Below are 26,334 nucleotides of genomic sequence, written 5' to 3'. Positions count from 1 at the left end.
CTGAAGCACTTGTGCCAGAGCTTCAGGCTTTACAAAAAAGCCTTGCCTTTTCATTGTGTCGCTGACCCCCAGCCAGACACCCCTTTCATTAGAGATGCAGGGATCATCACACCTGCAACTCTAATGAAAGGGGTGCCTGGCAGCTGAGTTGGTGACACATTCAAAAGGAGAGGCTTCTTTTCTAAATCCTGAAGCTCTCGCTTACATGCGCCAGCTTCAAGCTTTAGAGACAAAGCCTTGGCATCTAGAATCCTGGTGGTCTGGGGACAGCAGGGGACATTATGGAGCCCTGACAAAGCCCTGTCTCAGACACAATTTTCAGATTCTTCCGGGGCTCGGCCCCAGCTAGAAAGGGTCCCCTTAAAGCCTTATGGCTGTGCTACATACTAGTCCCTACGGGGTGAAATATAGCCTCTGGATGCCAGGAACACAGAGACCAGAGTCTGTTATGAGTGCTCACCGAAATATAAGGCCAGCACAGAAATAATTTCAGACATAAGGCCTATGAACCTAAATCACCAAGGAAAGAAACTGTGCTTTAAAGTCAAAAGTGCAAAGATGTGCGCAATGCATTTCAGGAAGGAAAAGAAAGACATGTGGCAATGATGTTTTGACTTAATCCATGGAGAGCTGCACTTATGCCTCAAACAGCAGTGCACAGTATCTTCAATTGGATACCAGAATTGTGCTCCAAGCAGCTGAAGTGAAACAGACCGCGACTCTGCAAAATTCCTACTTCCTGCCCCGGACCCTGCGAGCAGGAGAAGGTCCATCTGTACGTCCATCTGTTGAGAGTGTCCATCCTTTGGGAACTCAGCTCCCACAATACTTAAACGCCCATCCAGGCCAACAACTGGCGTGATCCTTAACACCAGCACCCCCCAGCTACTCTTGACTATGAGAACGCTATAGAAGCAGCCTGATGCTGCTCTAAACAAACATGGACTAGAAAAACCATGCTTCACCGCCAACTCAAGGATCCACCTAGCGATTCTACCCCCAAGGGAGACCTACTCCAGGCCCTAGATGTAGGCACTTCGCTGGACCGTCTGAGGACCAGCACCCCAGTGTGCAACATTTGGCCCTTCCAACTACCTGATTTATATCCAAATGTCGACCATGTGTTAGGTCACCCTCTAGCCTGGCTAAATACAACCAATTGTGACACTATTAACTGCCTTTTGTTTGGTTGTAGCTTGTATATGAACTATCACTTGTGAACTATCATAGGTGGTGGTTATACACAAAATTCAAAGCACAAATTTGTTTTAGCTTTGTACAATTAAATTGTGTTATTTATTCAGTTGCTATAAAAAGTTTTTTGGAATGTTAGAAACAAACTACACTTAGTAAAATGGGTTTCAAAAAATAAAAAAAAGTTTAAATGCATGACTATGAAATGCATGAACTGCTAAATAAATAAAAGCTGTATTTATTTTCTATTTTTGTCTGCACTCACAGTTGCCTACTTGAGTACTACTACATACAAAAGGTATTTGAATGTATGTTACATGACAGAATTACTTCAGGCTTACAGCAATAAGAAAGTAGACCCCAGAGATACAGTCATCAAGACAGCCCCCCTTGTACCATGTTTAAATAGCCCCTAGTCCTGATGCCCTTATGGCTTTCCCTACAATTACAGGCTGAAGTGAGACAGAGCATTGCATGCAATTTAAATAAAAGAATGTCATTTTTCAATTTTTCATCCAAAGTGACAGTCTGCTAAGCGAAATGCTCACTCGACTTTTAAAGTTGGAACCTGACATTTCATATCAAAGCCTGATACATCTGGACAATCCAGGGGTAATGCTTATGTATTTGAAACTGTGTGCCGTGCAAAGATGCCGTATAAAATTGCTATTTTTGCTTCAGGGTACATGGGCGGTCATTTTTCCAAACTTGAAACTAACCTCCAGGACCTCCCTCCGTTGCCCTGGAGATTCAGGCCTGATTGTCTTCATCCATCAGAGCCCTTCCATAAAAATACAAGAAATTAGTACTTCTTAGATCAGGAACACCATGTAGACCAAATAAACCAGGTCTGTTCTGGCAGTACTAAAGTCCCATAAAAAGTGCATTAGTGTGGCCATTAGGCATTTAAGGGGGAGGCGGAATCTAAATACAGACCTCTCTGCTAGTCACATGCCTAAGAAGAGAAATGAAAATGAAGAAAGACTGGGGGCAAGAGAGAGACTTGTGAGACTGTAGCTTGATTAAAATGAGAGAAAGACATTTTATTCCTTAACATAGGCAGCATACATGTCACAATGGTCATTCCAAGCTTTAATTAAAAGTGACAGTCACCCCCATCCCAACCATGCTAAAAACAATTTTGGTGAGATAAACGCAACTAAAGTTATGAATGAAAATGTGATTTGGGCCTTCCTGTGATTCCAACATAGATGAAAGTTGGTATGATCGTGCTGGTAATTATTAGTATGAAGATTGTAAAATGGCATATTTTTCACCGATATGGCTCCTGTGTAAATGAAGAAAAACTGTATCTCTGCACAGGAAGGACATGTAGACTCCAGTCTAGTCTTATTTGATTTGCCTTAAAATGCATTTTTTAAACATGTATTCATACGTGTAAAGATTTTGGAAATGAGGGGTACTTGCCATGTTGAGATATTTTGTGAGCTCTGAGCATGCCGAGTCCATCTGTCAAAGTGGGATGATGAAGCTCCTTCCTCCCACAGCTTTTTCAAATATTAACCAATCCCTTTAGTGGGAATGATGACAAGTTAGTAATGTAATTTGCCCTATAAGCAAGCCAGTTTGCATCAGAGCTGAACTTCTTCCAATGATTCCGAGAGGCGACCTGCTGCTAAAATCTGGCAAGGAACATCCCAGCAGAGGTGCCTAAAATCTTACATTGGAGACAGGAGCCAGGAGACATAGGTGATTAGGAACCCTTGGAGGAAAGAGAGGAGACCCTTGACTGACCACCCTTTGCTGTAGCAGTGGTGCCCTGATGCTCCCTGATGCCCAGTTCCGGACCACTCCTGTAAGTAGAACTACCCACAAAAAATAGATTGTGTAGGCCCTTTATTCTTCCAGCACTGTTTTAGTTATTTACCCATTAAATATATCTTGTTCATCTGTGCAGATCCCAAGCATATTTAATCAAAGTAAATCAATTAATTCCCTTATTGAAATCATGGGATCTGATTGTTGGCATTTGAAACCAACAACCTTTCTCCCCGAGTGGTTTTGAACCGGTATAGACATAAATATTTACTTAAAAGAATTAACCCCAAAGCTCTGTTCCACGTGTGTGCGCAGGGTGTAAAAACAAATTTCCACATAGATCGCCTTCATTTTAAATCAGAAGTTGGAAGCCTGGTAGTGCCTTTGCATGTGCACGATACAAAACAAAATTGCCCCTTTGTATCCATTGCGCTCTGAAAAAAGCTCTGCCTGTTAATTTTGTAGGTGTGGAAAAACAAATGTTTCTATTTGCAATTTCTTTCATTCACATTGCAGCTGTGTTTAACACTCCAAAACCAATTTCCCCATTCTGTTCTGACCAAAACCCCAAAGCCCTGTGTCTTATTGGTAGGTGTGACAAAACAACGTTTTCCCATTGCTTTTCTGCCTCCCATATTGTTTCTGTGCTTAAAACCCAAAATCTGATTTTCCCATTGTGTTCCCACTCCCTGCCACTGCCTTCCATTCAAAGGAGTCAAGCATAATTGATGTTTGAAGGGTGAGGGTTGCTGGGAGGAAAGGTATCATAGCATTGTGTTTTAAATCAGAAATCACTGTGTGTCTTGAATTTTTCTTTTCCTGTATTGGTGGGTGATTTAAAAGGAGTTAGTTGTGACTGCATATCTGTGTGGTGGGGCAATACGGAAGTAATTTTGTTCTTGTGTTGCCAGAGCATTGTTGGCTAATGTTCACCTATTTGTGAAACTTGATTTAATTAAATTAATATATATATATATATATATATATATATATATATATATATATATATATATATATATATATATATATATATATATTCAGTGAAAAAAACTTTGTTAAAGGGACGTTATGGTTAAGTTGCGCTACTAAAAACCTATGAAATTCAGTGAAAAAACTTTGTTAAAGGGACGTTAATGTTCCAAGTAAAACCGAAAAACCCTTGAAATTCGCCAGTTATGGTAAGCTAAGCAACCATAACTCACGCCACCACCGTGCACTGCTAAGAATAACACCCAGGACATCAAAGATGACATCACAAAAACAATAAAAGTGTCCGCGGACAGTGCGAGTGTTCTGAAATGTTCGCACATAAACGAAAATGGAGGTGTCCTGAAGAACACCACACCTGTTCGTACTGTTCGCTAGCAAGTTGAAACTGTTCTAAGAACACACGTGGTGTCCTGAAATGTTCGTAAAGAAACAAAAATTAAAGTGTTCTAAAGAACACTATATCTGTCCGTAATGTTCGCTATGAACTTAAAACTGTCCTAAGAACACAATTGCTGTCCTGAAATGTTCATAAATAAACGAACATGATGTGTCCTGAACAACAGTACAACTGTTCGTAGTGTTCGCTAGCAACATGAAACTGTACTAAGAACACACGCGGTGTCCTGAATTTTTCGTAAACAAACAAAAATTAAAGTGTCCTAAAGAACACTATACCTGTCCGGTACTGTTCGCTAGCAAGTTCAAACTGTTCTAAGAACGCTATTGGTGTCCTGAAATGTTCGTACGTAAACGAAAATGGAGGTGTCCTGAAGAACACTATACCTATGCGTAGTGTTCGCTACCCAATTAAAACTGTTCTAAGAACACAATTGGTGTCCTGAAATGTTCGTACATAAACTAAATTACACATGTCCTGAAGAACACTATATCTGTCCTTACTGTTCGCTACCAAGTTTAAACTGTTCTAAGAACACACGCGGTGTCCTGAAATGTTCGTTTCACGTGTGACGCACTTTTAATTACTTCAGAACCCGAACAGTGTCCGTAGGACATCAATGCGCATGCGCTAACCAATCTCCGTGCACTTGGTGTCCTGCGGACAGGCGCTTCCTTCGCAGATTAGTTCGCAAACAGATCATATGACCGCGCCCACGCTCATCGTGTGTCCTGAAATGCGGACACTGTTCATGTTCCCAAACAATTTAAAAGTACATTTTCAGTTAATCCATAATATTTTTCAATAAAATCTCACCATGCCACAAGTCCCACATAGCAATCTTGAGTTTCTATATACCTTTTGAAACTTTCCGATCCTTTTTTTGTGTTCGATCTGTCCGCGCACAGTGCACATGTCTGCGGACCGCGCACAAGCACCCCTATAAAAGACCACCCCCAAGAGCTTATTCCCATTGTGTTTCCGGCTATTCTTCAGAACACAGTGATTTTTGCTGCCACCTGCAGACTACACCATCATCGAGATGGCATCCTTGGCAGCTGAACTGCCACTTGGTGCTGCACCTGCTTCAGCACCACCACCACCCCCTCCACCACCACCACCTCCCCAATGGCCTGAAGAGGGGAACAGGACTGAGGATGCGGAGGAGGAAGAAGAGGATGATGAGAATGAGGTAGAGGAAATCCCTACTACCCGCACTAGGCGTGAGTCTTGGGTGTGGCGGTTATTTACCATTCATGGCAATGGTCCTAAGGCTCGTGCGAACCATGTTACCTGCAATGAGTGCAAAATGATACTCAGTCGCGGGAAGCACGGTAACTACAGCTTTGGGACCACTACTATGAAGCGACACCTGAGGTCATTTCACTCTGGGGCTATTCGCAGGGTTGTACCTTGCGAAGAACGTAGCAGGTTGATTTCCTCTACTTCATCCTCTGTTTCTGATCCTGTCACCACAAGGACCACCTCTGTGGGACAGCGTCTTTCTCAAGCTGCCTCACAGGCCATACAGAATGCTGATGACCCTTACCTTTCGAGGGTCACAGTTGTATGTATGTACTGTGACACAGTACTATGCAGGGGGGAGTGGCTTCGGAGTGCTTTTGAGACTATCGTCTCAGAGCACGAGAAGACCTGCTCACTACCCAAATAAAACCCACTCTACATCTTCCTCTCTCAGCTCGCCCTTTCTTATCCCTGTGGTTGGTGTCCCCCCCTTTACCCTCCTTTACCCTCCTCTCCTAGTGTGTCGTGTCTGAAAAACCAAAAAAATACAAAATTACAAAAATAAAAAAAAATAAGGCCCTTTTCAGAGCCTCCTTTCCCAGTTAAAAAATAGAAGTGAAAATATATGAAGCAGGGCTCGTTGTATTTTTTATAAGTCCGCGGACAGTTCGCGAACATTAAAAAAATTGGGTTGCTACTCCATCACAAACATTGTAATTTTCTCTGGAAAGAAGTGGTGGCTCTGAAAAGAGCCTTTGGGTGGTGTTTGTAAGTCAAAAATTGTAAATGCTTAACATCTACTTCAAAATCGTTGTTGTAATTCCAAAAAAGGTCGCAATGCATTTTGTACATTTCTCAGAAAAATCTGATTGCCAGCATAAGTAAGATGGACTCCATCTCTGCGAAAAATGTATGTACTACGAAACATAATATTTTCATTGTGAAAAGAAGACATGCCAAAATCTCTTAGAAAGCCACAAACAGCCTTATTAACATTGCGCCTTGCTTTTTCCATTTGTGGACCAAATGAAGAAGAACGAAGCCACATTTGTCTCTGCGCAATCCGTGAAAATATCACTTGAGAATTAGGAAACATGTCCATAACCTTCCTCAGTCCTTCTTTCATAGCAAATTGCAAAAAAAATCCAGTCACATGTCCTAAACTGTTCCCTCCACAATGAATTACAATTATGTCTGGATGTTGCTCTGTCTCCAAAGTAGCACAGAGAGGTAGCAAGTCCAACCACTTCATTCCACGTACTCCATGCCAGTGTACTTCCACATGTGGGAATCCACGATCTACAGCTACTCCACAGCTTTCTGCATGCACCTTCAACCAATGTATCCACGAATCTCCTAAAATCCAAACAATCTGTTTTCTGAAACACACAGCCATAGCTATCTTTTGTTCTCTCAGCAAAAAGAGTATCTGAGAAAATCTCTCCTGGCACAACACACCCACCAAACTTTCCTGACCAATCCCTTTCAGTGCTTATTCTCATTGGCATGACTTCTGAACCCAAAAATCCCCGGATGTAACTCCCGATGTCCGCGAACTACCGCCATGTCCGCGGACATATCGTAACATGAACAGCCCTTCTACCATTTCCACTACACTCTCTCTGCCATTCCCTCATTGGATGTACCTCAAAAATCACATGACCATGCACCAATCACATTCAAGACCTCTACACCTAACTGCATCATCATAGATCAGCACTGCAAATGTACTCTGAATCTCTCTGAGTACAAGTGTCATATCATTGGCAAGCAGCATCTACCAGAAATACTGTACAAGTCTTCAAGATTTCTACTTGCAGCTCCATGCATATCTATATGCATGAACACAAACTTCAGGTATGCATATTTTCTGTATAGTAGATGACATAGCTCTCAACCATTTTTGTTTTACAGGCGGGTGAAATCACCCGATTTTGTTTTTGGCGGGTGAGACGCCCATTGGAATGAATGGCCATGCAGGAGGCTTGGCGGGTGAGTCTGCCCTTTACAAGGCATGTGACACCCGCCAAAAGCGTGTGAGTTGAGAGCTATGGTAGATGAACACATTTTCAAACAGACTTTTACCTTGTAAAATCTGTAAAATGAATTTACTGTACTTTTTTCAATTTCCTAAAATCAACTATCACTTATAAACCTTTATACTTTTTACTTTCTTTATACACACACACTCAAATCATGTTAAACTAACATTTTTTAAATGAAATATATAGACTACATATATTCAAACAAAATTGCATGCAAACACAATCTATGTTTAAACCTTTATAAAAATACTTATACAATTTCATATTTTTTGTTTTTATTTATTTATTTACTCAATTACTTTAAATTAGACATGACATTGAGGCGCTATTACCTAGAACAGTTTACTTACAGAAATAGTGGTATTCACTAATATATTATAAATTTCACAAGACATAGTAAAGATATTTTTGCTACAGTTAGTCATTCAATACAATTTGTTCATTAAGAACATATCATATGTACTGAACTGATGCAATGTATCTCATGTAAATAAATTAGTTTAATGGTTTTACAGAAGGCACTGAGGATTTCAATTAGAAAAATCAATATCTAAATTAAAAACAGTGCTATATACAAACAAAGTTACTAATTTGAAGCTTTTACAATTGCAGTGAAGACCAGTTTCCTGAAAAGAAGCAGCCGAATTCGAAGAAGAAAGAAAACATTAAGAAGTTACAAGTTAATTTTAAAAAAAAGTAAGTAAAATATCACCATAATATTTGTATTATTAATCAAATATACTATAACATTAATACAAGCTATTTTGGTTTCTTAAAATAGAGATTTTGTACCATTTTGTCCAAAAATTTCCATGTCTTAAACAGCGGTTTACAGCCAGAATGGCCCACAAATTTCTATTTTTGGACACACAAATTAGCCAACTGAACCACTACAATTTTCATATTATAGAACAAACAACTGTTTTAATTGTATACATTAAATTTACTATTTGTACTTTTCCACACCACTAGATAACTTTTTTTTTGTCATCTGAACCCCAGTTTAGTAACACATAAATTCAAGACTACCTATCCCTACTAGTTTTAGTTCCCAATGCACAATCACACACCATTACATACATCTTTATCATCTTACTCAAACACTCATGCACACAGCACACATACATTCCAGAACACCCCAACCCATATCTTCTTTATTTTTTTCAACAGACCCTAAAGAATGCCTACCAAAAGACAACTCCGTAGAAAGCAACGCAAAAGTAGAGCAAATGAAAATAAAGGTGTCCAACATAAGCATCCATCTCTAGCAGAATTTGTAAAAAAAGTTGAAACAAAACAGCTAATACAATCATTTAGTGAAACACAAGAAGTTTAAAGTACAACAACTTCGCTTACTCTATCAAAATGTAAAACAAACCAAAAAATAATTAACAGAAAATCAGCTATCAGTACAGATAAAACTACTTCTTCAAATTTTAATATAGTGCAAAGTAAGCATACCAAGAAAAGTATTTTAGCCAAAATATACCATCACAAAGTCCTTCAAAATCTTATAAAAACAGGAGAGAAATCAGGTTCAAAGCTTAAAACCTATCGTAGGAAATTAATCTTAGAAGCATTGATGGACAGTGCAATTCTTCTCAAAAGAAATGTATTTATTTTACTGTTAAACAAAATGAAACCACTAACAAAACTAATAACTAAATTACAAAAAAGACTTCTCAATAAGCGAAATGTCAACAGAAAGAACTTCTTAAGTATCTGCGGAGGTGAATGGAATCACACTACGAGCACAGAACCATATTTTAATGAAGAATCGTACAAACAAAAGCAAACAAATACAATTGCCATAAATAGCAGTGGTCGAGGTTATGAAAAAGTGAATAATACCATAATGGAACAAGAAGTACTCCTTACAAAAATATGTCCTGAAAACTTAGAATTACCCCTCCATTCAACTGAATCAGAACGTCTAGTTAACAAATGGCCATGCACGTCAATGTGTAACATTCCCAAACAATGTTTCAAATCTTTACACCAATTCCTTAATAAATATGTAAAAAGCAAAGACAAAATCAAAATTAAATTACTGCTAAATATAGATACCTGTCCAGTGCGCAAGTACACCGGACTACAAGGACATTCATTGGCCTGCATTACAGGACCTACTTGTAAAACCACTTTCCATGATATCAAAAGGATATCAACACATCATTCAACTATAAGAAATCTAGTCTATAAACTGTACTATGCTAAAAGTCCTGCTTTAGCACTAGCAAAGTTAAATAACATCCTTCTACATGGTACAGCAAAATACCTACTTGTAGAAATTCACTATATCCAGAAAAAATATTTTGGAAGTGAAAGCCATTTACAGAATGAAATAGCTTTAAACCAATTAAGCAACAATTCTACACATGGCAACCTTTTGCTAAACACATACAAAAAAGAAATACTAAAATTTAAAAGTACATCAGCTGAAGTACCAAACCATGTATGTGTATGTTGCCGTAGAATTTTTTATAAAAGTAACACAAAAACTGTGGACCTATCATACAAAATAGAAGACAATGAAGATTCTAAATGGTTTGAATTATCTCTCTACCTTCTAGCAGAAAACAAATATGAAATAACTGAGCCCTTAATACTTTGCAGTTATTGCACTACAAAACTTGACAACAACCAAACTCCTTCACGTTCTATCACAAATAATTTGGAATTATACCCAGTACCAAAACCTCTACAACAACTTAATTTATATGAGAGCATCATAATTCAAACAGTACACCTATTTCAAGCAATAATACACCTTCAACCAAAAACAGCAAAATTACCTCCCTCTGAATTGGTAAAAGGCATTTGTGGAAAAGTAGTTTATTTACCATTAAATCTAAAAGAAAATGTGCATACTCTAGGAGTGCAACGTCCAATGCTGCAATCTTTAATTATATTAGTAAATGGAGTACCTACAAAAGACAAAAAAATATGGCAACAGCTGGTAGATTTATATAAAGTTAGACAAGCCTTCCAATATCTTAAAGAGAATAATTAATATTACAAAGAAATTAATATTGAAGAAAACTTGAAAGATACAACTGAAATAATTCAAGAAACACAAGAAGCTGGTCAATTTGAGCTACTAGATCCTGCTACAATATCAAATACTTTAGACCATTATACAATTCATCCTTTGCACTGTAATGACACCGTACAAGATGTACTAGAAACTTACCAAATGCGTCAAACAAAAGGATCGCCAATCAGTATATGGGAAAAAAGTATAGAAGCACATGCTTTTCCTCTACTCTTTCCTCCTGGCAAAGGAGGAAGGTATGATGATAGACCTATTCAAATATCAGCTTTAGAATACCGCTCATTACGGATGTATACTGAAGATCCCAGATTTAGACAAAATGTGGAATACATATTCCACCTATTCTTTGAAAGTGAACTAGCAACTTTATGTTACGGAGTTGCACACATATTAAAATCAGGATCACACTTTCAAAATATGACAGCTACACAATTATTAGAGAAAGTGCAACAAAAGGATGAGGTTTTACAATCAAATATTACAAATCTATTAGCAAATATGCGTGGTACTAAAGAGTACTGGTTTCGACATCATGGAGATGTACGTTGTATGATCAGAAACCTTGGCCCACCCACTTGGTTTGTTAAATTAAATTGTGCAGAATATGCATGGGAAGATTTACATGATTTCCTACGCATATCAAATAAAAACAAAACAAACATAGATATTCTAACACCTGGAGAACTTTGTTCTTTGGATCCTGTTAATGTTTCAAGATATTTTCACCATCGCTTCATTGCTATGCTACATTTTATTTGTAATAAAACTGTTCCTCCCCTTGGAGAAGTGCAACACTTCTTTTGGAGAAAAGAATACCAAGCCAGAGGAGCACCACATATCCACATGCTTTTATGGATTAAAGGTGCTCCTAAATTTGGTCAAGACAGTGATGCCACTGTTTTACGGTTTATTGAAAAATATGTCACTTGTGAAATTCCATCAGAAGCCACAAATAGCGATCTTCGTGCACAAATTTTACAATTTCAAAGACACAAATGTTGAAAATATTGTCGTCGCAAATACAAAAACAAAGGCAAATACTACACCAAATGCCGATTTGGTTTCCCTAGACCAGTTACAAATACAGGTCAAGTAAACAACCTCATGTCTTCAGTTAGACATAGTGTTAAAGATAAGTCACCTAAAAATACATATTACATAAAAAGAAAAGAAGAAGAAAAATATATCAATGATTATAATGCAATCATTGCCCACTTATGGAATGCAAACATAGATGTGCAGTACATTGCAGACAATTCTACTGCAGTTGCACGATATGTCACAGCATACTTAACTAAAGCAGAAAAGACAGAGCTCCAAGACCTCTGGAATGACCTGTCATCAGATAAAACAGTATCTCAGAAATTATACAGCTTGGGCATAAAAATGCTCACCCATAGAGAATGTGGATCTTATGAAGCAGCTGATCGTTTAACTGGTACTTCATTGTATGGTAAATCTGAAAATATAGTATGGCTAAGTCTTGGTCCAGCTAAATCTAGAAAAAGAGTTCTAAAATCATATGAAGATATAGAAACAATAGCCAAACATGATCCCAACAGCCAAGACATTTTAAAAAACAATTTATTGGACACATACTACCCAAACAGAAGTAATACTTTGGAAAACATGTGTCTATACCAAATAGCCCAAAACTACACATACACAAATAATATGAAACCTGATGAAAAAAAAAGGTAAATATAGAGTGACAGACTGTGAAGGCAGCTTAGTTAAACTCACTAAACCAAATTTAATTAATCATATCAAATTGTCCTTGAAGACTCCTCAACATAAAGAAGTATATTACATGTCCCTGCTACAACTCTTCAAACCATGGAGAAAAGAAGAACAATTACTAGATAACTATGACTCATATAAGGATGCTTTTAAAGCAAATGAAAGCACTATAACTGATGTAAACTTTACACAGTACAAAACAATGTTGCACAATGAACAGCAACATGAAGAAGAACTCCAAGCCCAACTAGATAAGGATACTCCTGACAGTAGTCAACCTTCTGTAACAGGAAGCCAAGAACCACTGGGAGAACCACTAATAACAAATGAGGCAGAATTAGCTATGATAGAAGTAGAAAACACCATGTGTCAGTATGAAGATAAGGAAGACTTAACTATACTACAATCAAAACTAAACAATGAGCAAAGTAGCATTTTTCAACAAGTAACAAAACAAATTGCACATGGTGTAAAACATGAAAATAAAGAATGTTCCTGCCATAATTATAAACCTATACTACTATACGTCAGTGGTGAAGCTGGTTCTGGCAAAACATTCCTAATCAAAATCATTAGTAAGTTCCTTCAACAATTGACAAACAACAAACTGTCAGCTGTTGTCACTGCCCCCACAGGTTTAGCTGCCTACAACATAGGTGGTGTTACATTACACCGATTACTACTATTACCAGTAGAACACCAGAACAAATTAGACTATTACAAACTTTCTGCAGAAGCTGCAATGGAATTACGCAGAGTATTGAAACAAATGAAAATGCTACTTATAGATGAAGTGAGCATGGTCTCCAACCTGATGTTAGCTTTGATTCACCTCGGATTACAAGTAGTACTCAAAACAGACTATGAAGAGCTCTTTGCAGGAAAACACATTATTGTTTTTGGAGATCTGCTTCAATTAACACCAGTAAAAGGTGAACCTATTTTTAAAACATTAGGGCACAAACTCTGCCGTAAAACTGTTGGCAGCATTGGAAATGTCAACCTTTGGCAACATTTCCAATACAGAGAATTAACAGAAAACATGCGCCAATCTGCAGATCTCACTTATGCCAACATTTTAAAAAGTTTGAGAGTTGGTATACTTTCTAAAGAAGCAGAAGCAACATTGAAAACCCGGGACATTAATGCACTTTATGGCGATAATGCATGTGCTACAGATGTTAAGGAACAATTAGCCCACAAAAATGTCAATTGTATGGCCTTAATGCCAACTCTTGCAAGCTGTCTCAAATTCAATGAAATAATGTTAAGTAAAGAAATGCAACCAATAATTGAAATTAGCACCACAGACAAACTAGATGTACATGGTATGACACTACCCATGTGTGACCAAGCCACAACAAGACTAAATAATTTAGAAAAATCAATCTCAAACACAGCAGGCTTAGAAAAGATGTTAAAATTATCCTTAAATTGCAGAGTAATGCTTAAACATAACCTTGACGTGGACCAAGGACTAGTTAATGGAACACTGGGTACAGTTGTTGGCTTTCAAACATACCCACATGACAACAAAATTCAGTTTGTCAATATACACTTTGACACCTTTCAGAAGTAAAACGGATAGGACGCTCAACAGCTAGATTCCTTCTCTTCAAAGATATGTATGTACGCAGAGAACAATTTTCTCTAACTCTTGCATGCGCAGTCACGATTCATAAATCACAAGGTCTTACCCTAGACAAAGCAATGATAGATATTGGTAACACAGTCTTTAAAGAAGGCATGAGCTACGTAGCACTATCACGCTTACGTACACTTGACGGTCTATTTCTAATCAACTTTGATGCAAGTAAAGTAAACGCTGATATTCCTTGCATTTTAGAATATAATAGACTTCGCTCACTATACACTCCCCATCTAAACACATATTCTGTTCCACAAAAACTAAAACGTTCTAAAAGAAAACTAAATCAAACAGAAATGCAACAGGACGTCACTGCAAATCCTCCAAAGAGAGTAAAAGAAACTAATTCTTCATCAAGTACCACAAACAAAAAAGAATCAATTAGAGAAAGTAAACCAGGTACTTCTTTAAAGAAGGAAGACAAACTCCAAAAAAAGCAGTTAGATACAGAACTACCTGGACCATTTAAATTCTCAAATATAGTTGTTGTAAGTTGCTATGTAAATGTAGCAATGAATATTCTATTTCAATTACCACCAATTGTTGACAACATTTACTTACACAGTACAGACCCATTGTGTTTGCAAATGTTAGTACTTCACAGAAATGCAGCAAACAATCCTGACAACACATATAGGCCCTCATTACGACCCTGGCGGAAAGTGACTGACCGGACCGCCACAGCGTAAATAGCGTTTCCGCCATTGCACGATGGAGCAAAGTGCGGCCCATTCCGACCCATCGGGCACGAGCACCACGGCATGGCGGAAGTGCAAAGTCCGCGATGGCGGAAATGACCCCAAAACGGCCCACACCGCCGCCGTACGGCGCCCTAGGTGCAATACCGCCACCCATCTCAGCGGACACCGCAGTGAGCGCCAACCGGAAAGTACGGTGACCGTAAATATACGGAAACGGAAGTAAAAACATGGGCCCGGAACGGGAAACATCCCGCCGTACACCTATAAAACCACAAAATCCACACAACCACTAAAAACACTACCCTGAGACACACCCCAACCCGTCATCCACCCTAGCGAAACCAAGAAAAATGGGAAAAGTAGCGAAGAAAGCGTGCGACCGCAAGCGGCAGGTCCACTTCTCCCGTGAGGAACTCACCGTGCTAACAGAGACCCTCCAGGAGAATGCCGCCGCCGTCTTCTCCACGCAAATGACCAGGACGGCACTTGCGAACAAGAAGGCCATATGGGCTCTGGTGGCACAGCGGGTAAGTGCGGTGGGGACCGCACCCCGCAACCCACAGCAATGCAGAAAGCGATGGGACGACCTGCGGATACGCGTCCGTAGCATACTGTCTGCCAACCGCAACATTGCCACAGCCACCGGGGGAGGATCGGAATCACCCATCAAGTTGACCCCCTGGGAAGAAATCTGTGCCTCCACCATTGGAATGGAGAGTATAGAGGGAGTCGGAGGGATGGAGAAAGGAGTGCAGACATCCGAAGAATCAGGTAGGTGGCCCAAATAAAACAATGCCAAATCCACAATGTCCAATCATGTGAAGTACCATGTGTCCACATAGTGCAACAGAAACACATGGCCAGGAGGACGTCCACACACATTGGCCTGATAGCGCACTTTAAAACACACAATAAATACATAAATAATTAAAAACCCCAAAAACACCCACTACACGTGCAGCAGGCACACCCTAACTGCAGGCTGCCAAACAACTGCACCCTCACTCCACACACAAATGAAACCACCTCCAAGGCCCCGACCCAAATCACCCTCAGGTACCACCCCAATGCATGTGATACAATGCCATTCCAATTCCCACAGACCCATTAATAACCCTCGCCCTCCTTTACTCCACCACAGGGTCCGATCCAAACGACGAGCTTCAGGACACCCCTACCAGCACACCTGCAAAGAGGGCCAAGACCAACGGCCAAAGACCCTCCACCTCAGCTGCACGCATCAAGACACGGCAGCAGCACAAATCAGGTGGCAGCACAGAGGAGGGAACATCAACAGGCACCCCAGCAGCCAGCATGCCTACAACAGCAGCACCACAGGTCCCCCCAATGGATGCCACAGAAGGCACTGCCTCTGGTGGCAGCAGCACCATAGGTGACACCCCATTGATGGCAGCATGCTCCGACACAGAAGACGTGGATGTCGAAGTCAGATCCATCCATGACCTGTCCCAATCCCCCTGTCTGTCCCATCCCGTACAACATGAGGATACCACGCAGGGGCACCCACAAGACGACGACTGGCCATCCCCCACAAGCCCTGTGGCAGGGCAACATGAGGCGAACAGCCACTCTGTGACACCACCGCAAATGGCCATGGCCCAGCAGAGGCAACAGTCCCTCGACCAGTTAATCGTGCAACAGCAGCAACTGGCCACGCTCCTCAAGGACCATGCCGATGAATGTGGGGGCACTAAGGCAGACATAGAAACATCAACTGAGACACTTAGGGCAGAAATGGAGAGAAGTACAGAGACACTAAGGGCACAAATGGAGAGTAGCACCGAGAGCCTGAGAGTCCAAATGGAGAGAAGCACCGAGAGCCTGAGGGGGGAACTGCATGCGACGTCCAAAGACGTATGTGCCGAACTTGCCGCAGTGCGCCGTGTGCTCACTGAGCTCTCACAAACCCTTAGGGACATGCATGGACGTGAGCAGGCAGAGACATCATCCGTTGCAAGTTCCGTCCAGGGCAGCCCCCAACGTAGATCTGGGAGGAACCTGCGCTCCACAGGCAGGGGTGCCCCTGATACCCGCAGAGGGGGCTTGCAATAGCGACTGCCCACTGACAATGAGCATCTTTGGACACTGGTGTTCGGGGGGGAGGTAGGAGGGTGGAGGGGGTGTGTTGGGCTCACTTGGGTGGCGGGTCGATAGGGTGTTTAACATGAAATCACATATGCCATAAACAATGCACGATCAACCAATGAGATGTGTGGACAATGATCTTTGTGTACTAGGCCATCATAGGCGTACAGTCCATACTGTGCATGTACCAGACACACACAGTGCCACGAGTACCGTGTCCATGTATCAGCCACCAGGCGTGAGTGCTAGAAGCATGCATCAATGAGATGCTGACGAATGTCACGGCCCTCCTGTGCCTCGCAGACTCCTTGAGGTGCTGCCACATCCCCACCCTCATCATGACCATCCTCAGGTGCTTGCAGTTCTGCGTCAGGGGGCATGGGCACATTTCTACGTACGCACATGTTGTGGAGCATGACACATGCCATCACCATCTTTGCAACCTTCTCATGGCGGTACAGGAGTGCCCTGCCAGACCTGCTGAGGCAGCGGAAACGAGTCTTCAGTAGGCCGAATGCCTGTTCTATGACTACACGGGTACGTGAGTGGGCATGGTTGTAGTCCTCCTCATGCTGGTCCCGTGGATTCCGGACTGGTGTGAGGAGCCATCTCTTCAGTGGATATCCAGCATCACCTGTATGTGGACGATAAACGTATAATGTGGAATGTCATTGCTACGTACGCACACACCCCCCTCCCCCTTCCTGCCAGGTCATTGCCGAATCACATACCCCACATCATCATGCATGAAATGAGACTCACCGAGTAGCCAGGATCTGTTCCCTGCGTGTCGCTCCATGTAGCGTGGTATTGTAGAGTTCCTCAAGACCATAGAATCATGGGTTGATCCAGGGAATCGGGCACAACAATGTGTAATGATCCTGTTGGAGTCACACACCATTTGTACATTCAGAGAATGGAATTGTTTTCGGTTGCGGTACTGGGCCTCCATGGCATGTGGGACGACCAATTCCACATGGGTGCAGTCGATGGCACCAAGGCAACCCGGTATGCCGGCAAGTGCATGGAATCCCACTTTTGTGTTCGTAATTTCCTGCTCCGAGCGTGGTAGTGAGATGTAGTCGTCTGCGTGCTGCAGGAGGGCATCGAGCACTTGCAATAGTGTCCGTGAGAACAGTGGCTGAGAAATGCCATGCAACTGTCCGACTGTGTGCTGGTAGGTGCCTGTGGCCAGGAAGTGGAGTACAGACACCACCTTCAGTAGGGGTGGGATGGCGGTTGGGCTATCTATCATGCTGACAAGGTCAGCCTGTGTCATGTCCACGATGGCGACTATGGTGTCCCGGTCCAAACGGTAGAGGGTGTGGATCTGCTCATCAGTGAGGTTGAATCGTCACACAAGAAGTAGCTGGTCATTTCTTGCGGATGCAGCCCACAATGGTGAAATGTGTTTTGGAGTTCATGGCCTAATGGCTGTATGGGCTTGGTGATTTTGTTGTGCATTAAATTTCTATTCTGATATGGGCCGTGTAGCGTTCTTCTTTGCAAGTGATGTGGCATATTCCTATTTGGGGAGCGATGTATTGTGAGGAGATCTGCATTGGGTTCCAGCTTCGGAGTATAGTTGCGTGGTACTGTGCTGGGCGCGTTTGCCTACGAAGCCCAGTGAGGTCAGGGATGAGGGCTGCCAATATGACTGTTTGAATGATGTCATGCTCAGGGGCGGGGGATTAGGTTTTGTGTGACAGATGCCGGTCAGCCAGGTGTACTGGTGGAATGATGTGATTTTCGAAATATTGCTGGTCACAGGTGCCTGTGTTTGCGTGCGTTTCTTGGTGGGGGACTGTGGTCATGTCCATTGGAATGGCTTCTGTATTCGTGCCATCTGTGCCCTGCAGCTCCCATTGGCCCCTCTTGTGATTCTTTTGTTCGTTGGCATGCATGGGTGACTTGTACATTTCACTGGTTGCATTGTGACTTCATTGCACCTACGGGGAGTTGTACTATGTGGGCAGGGAGCGGTGTACAGGCACTCAGTTGGGCCGTTTACGGTTGATTCGCGATGCCGTACTTCTCGCCATGGCGGAATGGTACTTTCCGCCGTGCTTGATGGCGTCAGGTACATGTCCGCTAGGGTCGGAATTCGCGTACCCTTGCGCCATGGTGGTATTTACGGTTTGGCATGGCGCGCGCGCGCGTACTTGGTGCAGTTAGCGTTGGCGTTCACTACGGTGTCGCTAATGGCATCGTACTTTGCGGTGACGGGTCATAGTCGCACCGAGCGCTATTCGATGGCGGTATTGCATTTCCGCCATCGTTTTTCGATTTCCGCCAGGGTCGTAATGAGGGCCATAGTGTTTTTGGAATAAGACGACAATTGGACTACTGTGCTGGAATGGTGAAATTCACTATAAACTCACAGGAAGATCCACAAGAATTTCTAATGTACTTACTACAAGTACTGGAAAACAAAAACATACCTATAAATGAAATCTTTTAGATTTCATACATGTGGAAACATACATGCACTCTCTGCAACAATGTGACACAAGAAGAAATCCCCAATGAACGCTTCATATATATATCAATACCAAATTGTGAATCCATTCCATTTCAGCAACTTGTACAAAATGCAAACCATGGTACATTATGCTCTACCTGCAATTCAGATAATCGCTCCACGTTAGTAATACAAACACATAGTAAATACGTAATACTAATGCTTCTATGTTACAATGCAGATGGTACCAAAAACAACTGCAAGCTGACTGGATTCACACATGGTCAAATATCACTTGGTAAGAAAACCTTCACAACAATAGGTATAATCTACCACTCAGGAGCCACAACCAATTCAGGGCACTACACTGCATATATAAAAAAGAAATGTGGATGGTTTGAATGTAATGATAGTACCATTACTCTAAAGCAGAGATTACCAGCAAATCTTACAAAAGCTTATTTGATGTTCTTAAAACCATAATTTGATAAATAAACTGTATTTAAACCTTTAAATAAATTTGTGTTAAAAAAATATAAACTGTTAGAATACTCCAAAAGCTATCTAACTGCTCAAAGATTCTACAACAACTAATCAGATAAATGAATACCACTAAATTAGACCAAAAAATACACAGTTAGAATATGCCAATTGGTATCTAACTGTCCCAAAATTATAAATTTGTGTTAAAATAATATAAACTGTTAGAACACTTCAAAAGCTATCTAACAACTCAAAGATTCTACAACAACTAATTAGATAAATGAATACCACTAAATTAGGCCAAAAAATACACAGTTAGAATACGCCAATTGGTATCTAACTGTCCCAAAATTTAACAATATCCAAATAGATAAATCAAAACCACTAAAATATATTAAAAAAATAGACAGTTAGAATACGCCAATTGGTATCTAACTGCTCCAAATGTTTATAATATCAAAACAAATGAAGAATCTGTTACTGCTCCAAAGAAAATACAACAAAGCAAAGTATAAAGCATTAGCCAGAAACAACAAGTGAACACTGAAAACAAACAAACAAATAAACTGTAGCATAACAGAAAAAGGTTTTTTTTAATCCAACATGGATTTTTTTCTCCCACAGACCCAATGATTTTAGCAACAAATACAGAAACTGAGCAAATTGCACAGTACTCTGATTTGTACTCTACTAAATATGATGGTCGAAAAAAAATAAAAGTATATTGCTTATACAATGTAATAAGTCATTACAAAATACTAATACTAACATGCTATTTTCTTTTATCACAGAAATAAAGAAGAAAAACATGGACTCCCATTACTAGACCAAACAGTAAGTATACAATAATAAGGACAACCATAGCAGCATATCGACATCCATAGTATCTAATACCTTTGTTCCTTATACATTTGTTTTTCACCCAAAGTTATAAGCAAATATTAATGTGATATGCTGCGGTGGTTGTTGCCAGGGCATAGAGTCTTAGGTGCATGGCCAAATAGCTATGCACCCAAGACTCTATGCCCTGGCAACAACCACTGCAGCATATCACATCCATAGAGTCAAACATTTCAACTATGATCTATGGGAAACTTTTAATGTCCGCGAACAATGTGAGTGTTCTTAGAACACTTTGAACTTGCCAATATGGACACCGTTTTCAGGACACCCCCTACGAACATTTCAGAACAACGCGATAGTTCTTAGAACACTTTCAACTTAACAATGAACAATACGGACAGCGTCCTAAGGACACCCCCTACGAACATTCCAGGACACCGGGAGTGTTCTTGGAAGCGTCTTCAGAACACCACCATCTTGTTTATTTGCGAACATTTCAGGACACCGCGAGTGTTCTTAGGACACATTCAACTTGACAAAGAACAATACGGACAGTGTCCTCAGGACACCCCCTACGAACACTCCCCGGACACCGGGAGTGTTCTTAGAAGCGTCTTCAGAACACCACCATCTTGTTTATTTGCGAATATTTCAGGACACCGCAAGTGTTCTTAGGACACATTCAACTTGACAAAGAACAATACGGACAGCGTCCTCAGGACACCCCCTACGAACACTCCCCGGACACCGTGAGTGTTCTTAGAAGCGTCTTCAGAACACCACCATCTTGTTTATTTGCGAACATTTCAGGACACCACGAGTGTTTTTAGGACACATTCAACTTGACAGAGAACAATACGGACAGCGTCCTCAGGACACCCCCTACGAACACTCCCCGTACACCGCGAGTGTTCTTAGAACAGTTTCACTTTGCTTGCGAACAAAACGGACACATATTGACTCCTTAGAACACCCCCTAGTCAGTTTATTTAGAACATTTCAGAACACCCGTGATGGCCGCAAACAAATCGAACAGAAAAAGAACATGTAACACATAAAAAACACAACTTTCATCCTATCTCATACACTCCCACCCTCCCCAAACACTCCTACACACCAACACACTCTACAAAATACACATTTTGAACAAAGTTTCACCGCGCTGTCCGGGGACGTCCGCGAATCCAAGATGGCGGGCGCTACCGAAAAATCTGATGCGCTTCACGCTCCACGCCGTCCAATCAGCGAGCACGTTGCATGTCCGCGAACATCACGCAAGACGATTGGCCAATCAGGACACTGTCTGCAGAGCGAACAGGGAAGTGTGTCCGCGAACCGAACACAGATATCACTAATTTTTTTTTACCTACTTTTTGGTCATTTTAAAAAAAACTACTGGAAGGATTTTCACCAAATTTGCAAAAGCCCGCTTTCGGGACCAAGCCGCTGCTCCTGGTCCAAATTTGGTGGAAATCCGTCCAGCGGTTTGGGCTGTAGGCGCGAGCAACATTTTTTTCCCATTCACTCTATGGAGAGTGAGTATAATGTATACAAATATGAGCATATAGAGGGAAGGTAGAGTAATAAAAATAAAACTATGAGAAAGTGCTGATAACCATAATGATTATCTTCATGCACAGAAAGGATTGCTCTCTTTCAAGCCTGTATCTTGCGCTATGTATATGTTTCATATGATGTGACTGGACCCTAAGTCTACAAATATAGTACCTTTTCAATTTTTACTTCCTGACTGTTACTGAAGAAAACTATGTGGCTTCGATATGTCAGTAAAGGATAAAAAGGGAGAGCCAGCCATGTGATGTCATCAGTGATCTCATCAATGACATTTGTGATGTCATCTTTGATGTCCTGGGTATTAGTGTTAGCAGTGCACGGTGGTGCGAGTTATAGTTGCTTATGTTACCATAAATGCCGAATTTCAGGGGTTTTTTGGTTTTACTTTGAGCCATAACGTCCCTTTAACAAAGTTTTTTCACTGAATTTCATAGGTTTTTAGTAGCGCAACTTAACCATAACGTCCCTTTAACAAAGTGTTTTCACTGAATTTCATAGGTTTTTAGTAGCACAACTTAACCATAATATCCCTGACTTCATATACATGTAACATAGAACATACGAACCCCCTCGTAGTGATTTTCATGTCCGCGGACTACCGCCATGTCCGCGGACACATCGAAAATCTGAGCGTGGTGAATGTAAATTTAAATAGTGTGCACCATTTCCCCTTTGAAGTTGGCTCTGAAAAGAGCCGTTCTTTTTTTTTTTTTGCAGATGCTTGACAGACACCTGTTATTTTGTATTTTTTTTCTTGTTTTTTTTCTTACTTTACTCCTAAAATCTTCACATAACCTTCTCCAAAGCAACCCTTACATTCCAAAATAGAAAGGCATTTCCCGTAAAAGATAAAGAAATGCCATCTTCTTTAAAATGAACAGCATTACTGGCATCAATATTCTCATTGTTACAGAAGAACATACCAGCTCTAAGCATGAAGGCACACATGCCTCGGTTGATGACACACCTAGCAATATTTTGCTGAGGACAAAAAAGTGAACTATTGTCCCATATTGCCCTAGGTAGTAATCCAGAAAAAATTACTTTTGCATTTGGAAGGATCTTCATTACTGCTTGAACCAAGCGTTCCAAATCAGCCAACAAAGTAGGGGCACTGACGTTGCCCAAATGGAAAACACCATAGTGCAAAACTACCACATGCGGACTGTTCATCGTGGCCATATCCGCACAAACTTGTACAATTCCCTGTACATTGCAATCAGGCACACTGCTCCACACCACCTCCACTCCTTTCACATCAAAGTTCTTTGCAACATGCCTGCATTGAGTGTACTGCTGTAAACCATGCACAAACATATCTCCGAGCACCAACACCCTGACTTTCTCCACTTCTGCCATCTTCACCACACACAGTCTCTTTCAACACAAATCCACAACCTCAACATCTGATTGGCTGATCCGTACAGTCTTCTTTCCATGTTGGATTTCCTGGAAAAACCCGGATGTAGCACGCCCTGTCCACGAACAGCCGCGGTGTCCGCAGACGGCGTCCACTTTACTCTCTGTGCCATTCCCTCATTGCATACAGCTAAGCAATCACACAATACGAATAACGTCCTCAGAACAACCCCATTTTGTGAATTTTCAAACATTTCAGGACAATTATTATTTCATTATTCAACATATTAACATTACAAATATACTTTCATCTTGTACTCTGCACACAATGCTATGTTTCTCCATTAGTAGCTCAGTATACTAGATAGAATCCCATAAAACAATGCTATTTATATCAATGCATCGTTCAAAGCACTAATAATGGTATGATATTTATTGCAATATCCTTGACACTTTTTTCGTAACATTATAATAAAAATCCCTAGTACACAAATTCCATGAAAAGTACATGCACACGTGATGTCATCAGTGATTTCATCAATGACATTTGCAATGTCATCTTTGATGTCCTGGGTGTTAGTCTTAGCAGTGCCTGGTGACGCCAGTTATTTTTCAAAGCTTACCATAACTTGCGAGGCCCCTAGAGAGTTTGTGCAAGAGCTGAAATGGGCATTTGCACAGACCTCTAGACGGGTGCGCACAGATAGCCGGGAGATCATTAATACTTAATTCCATCCACTCCCAAAGTAGATAATGACCCAACTGGTTAGGGACTCCCATGAGCGTAGGACCCTGGATTGGGTGATAGAACCGGCCACCCGGATTTATGAATTCCAAAAGCCATCTGAGAACAAAAATAACCCCAAAAATGTCCAAACCATCAACCACACCCGCTGCTGAAAAGGTGGCAGAGGTGAAAAATACCCCTCCATTTTGGGCTTGGAAATGCGGGGGCCTAAAAATACTCCTCCCACTATTAAGCAGAATTAGAGGCAGAGGAGACCCTCTGATCCATCACAATCAGGTGGTAGTCAGGCAGGGTATCCAACCAACTCTTCATCTGACACTGCTACCTATATCAGCCCTAGATACAGGGGGAATAGACCCATCTTGGGGTATTTATGGACTCCCCCAGCACAAGGGGGGGGTCCAATCAGATAAGTGCTGCCCCAGGAAACCACCCTCAAAACTTAGCTGAGAACTTCCCTCAGGAGGGAAGAAATACGACACCATCCAACTTAAGCTTCTTTCCCAGATACCCTTAAAATCCCAATTTTCCGAAATCTCCTCTCTCCCCGCTTTCAGGGCAATAGATTCCCAAATCGGGGAGAAAAGAGACCAAGGATGGAGGGCTATCAGGGAAACTCTCAATTCATGAGCTACTCTGTGAGAAGGAACAGCTCCCCTTTCCGAGAGCAGCAAGGGTACGAATTTAGACCGCCTTGCCAACCAGAAAAGCTGTCTCACCTGGAGCGCCAGGTCCAAAATTTGACACAAGACATTGGTCGCATGTTGAGGGCTCAGCAATGTAAATTGCTGCCTAGAACAGTTCAACATCCCGGTCTGGTGCCCTGGAGCAATGATGGGGAGAGAACCCTGACAACCAGCAGGTTTCAGAGGAGGGGGCCCAGGGGGAAGGGAGATGCATAGCCCTAGAAGAAGCTTCCATTCTCACCAGAGCAAAACTCCTGGAAACCTCTGAACCTGAACACAAATCTCCTACCCCCGAAAAGCTGAAATCTAGGGAACAGAGGGTAAGTAGGAGAAATCAGGGGCAAAAGAAAACCCATTTCATGGAGGAGGTGCGCGTCATCCCGTTTGAAGCAGAAGAATCCCTGGAGGTTGCAGGAAAGAAAATATTCTCTTTTAGGGATGGAGGGATCCCTCCCAAGGAGAAATGGGTCCCAAAAGACCCTAACTTAGACAGGGTAAGTATGGAGACTGACCCAGAGGAATACATTCTTCAACCCCAACAATGTCACCCAGATGACTCTGAAAGCAATGAGGGATCCTCACCCCAAACAGGTTCGGACAACTGGATCCACGAAAAGGGGGGCAGCAAAGAATCAGAGGAAAAAAGTGGACTTCCCGAGCGCGTTTGTTGCTGGGTGCAAAATTCTCTTTACAGATTCCCGGACTCCGTCACAGAAAACTGTCCAGGATCACAGTGTCAGAGTTCAAAATAAAAAAAATTACTGCCAAGCTGGCACAAAATGCACATTTTCTTTGCACCCTTGAAGAGACAGATGGGAGATTGTATGCCTCTGTCAAAGTACAGGGTCAATGTGCATTCTCAGCGCTGGTGGATATTGGATCCCACGCCACCTTCTGTTCAAAAGGGCCTTTGACCAAATGAAATCAGGAAGGGGGGAGAGTCACTAAATTCCCCTCACACCTCTTCCTGGGCAACTCCAAAACTCTGATGGAAATGATATTTCCGTCGAAGTGACTGCAGATCTGGAGATCAAAATTCAGCGACATAGGGTGAAACACTCGGTTATAGTCGTCACTCCAGAGGGCACACCTTGTCTACTGGGGAATGACCTCCTCTCGTTATCACCCATGATTGACTGCGTGAACAAGGTCCTCTGAACTCAGACAAACCGGTCGATCAAATTGAAACAGAGTACAAATTACGTCAGTTTAAATGGCACATGCCACATGATTGAAAACGGTATGACGAAATAGAGTTTCAATTTAGGAACAATCAAGT

Source organism: Ambystoma mexicanum, chromosome 6p (genome assembly GCF_040938575.1).
Source record: "Ambystoma mexicanum isolate Mex_15411 chromosome 6p, UKY_AmexF1_1, whole genome shotgun sequence".
NCBI lineage: Eukaryota > Metazoa > Chordata > Amphibia > Caudata > Ambystomatidae > Ambystoma > Ambystoma mexicanum.
This window is presented reverse-complemented; position numbering follows the sequence as displayed.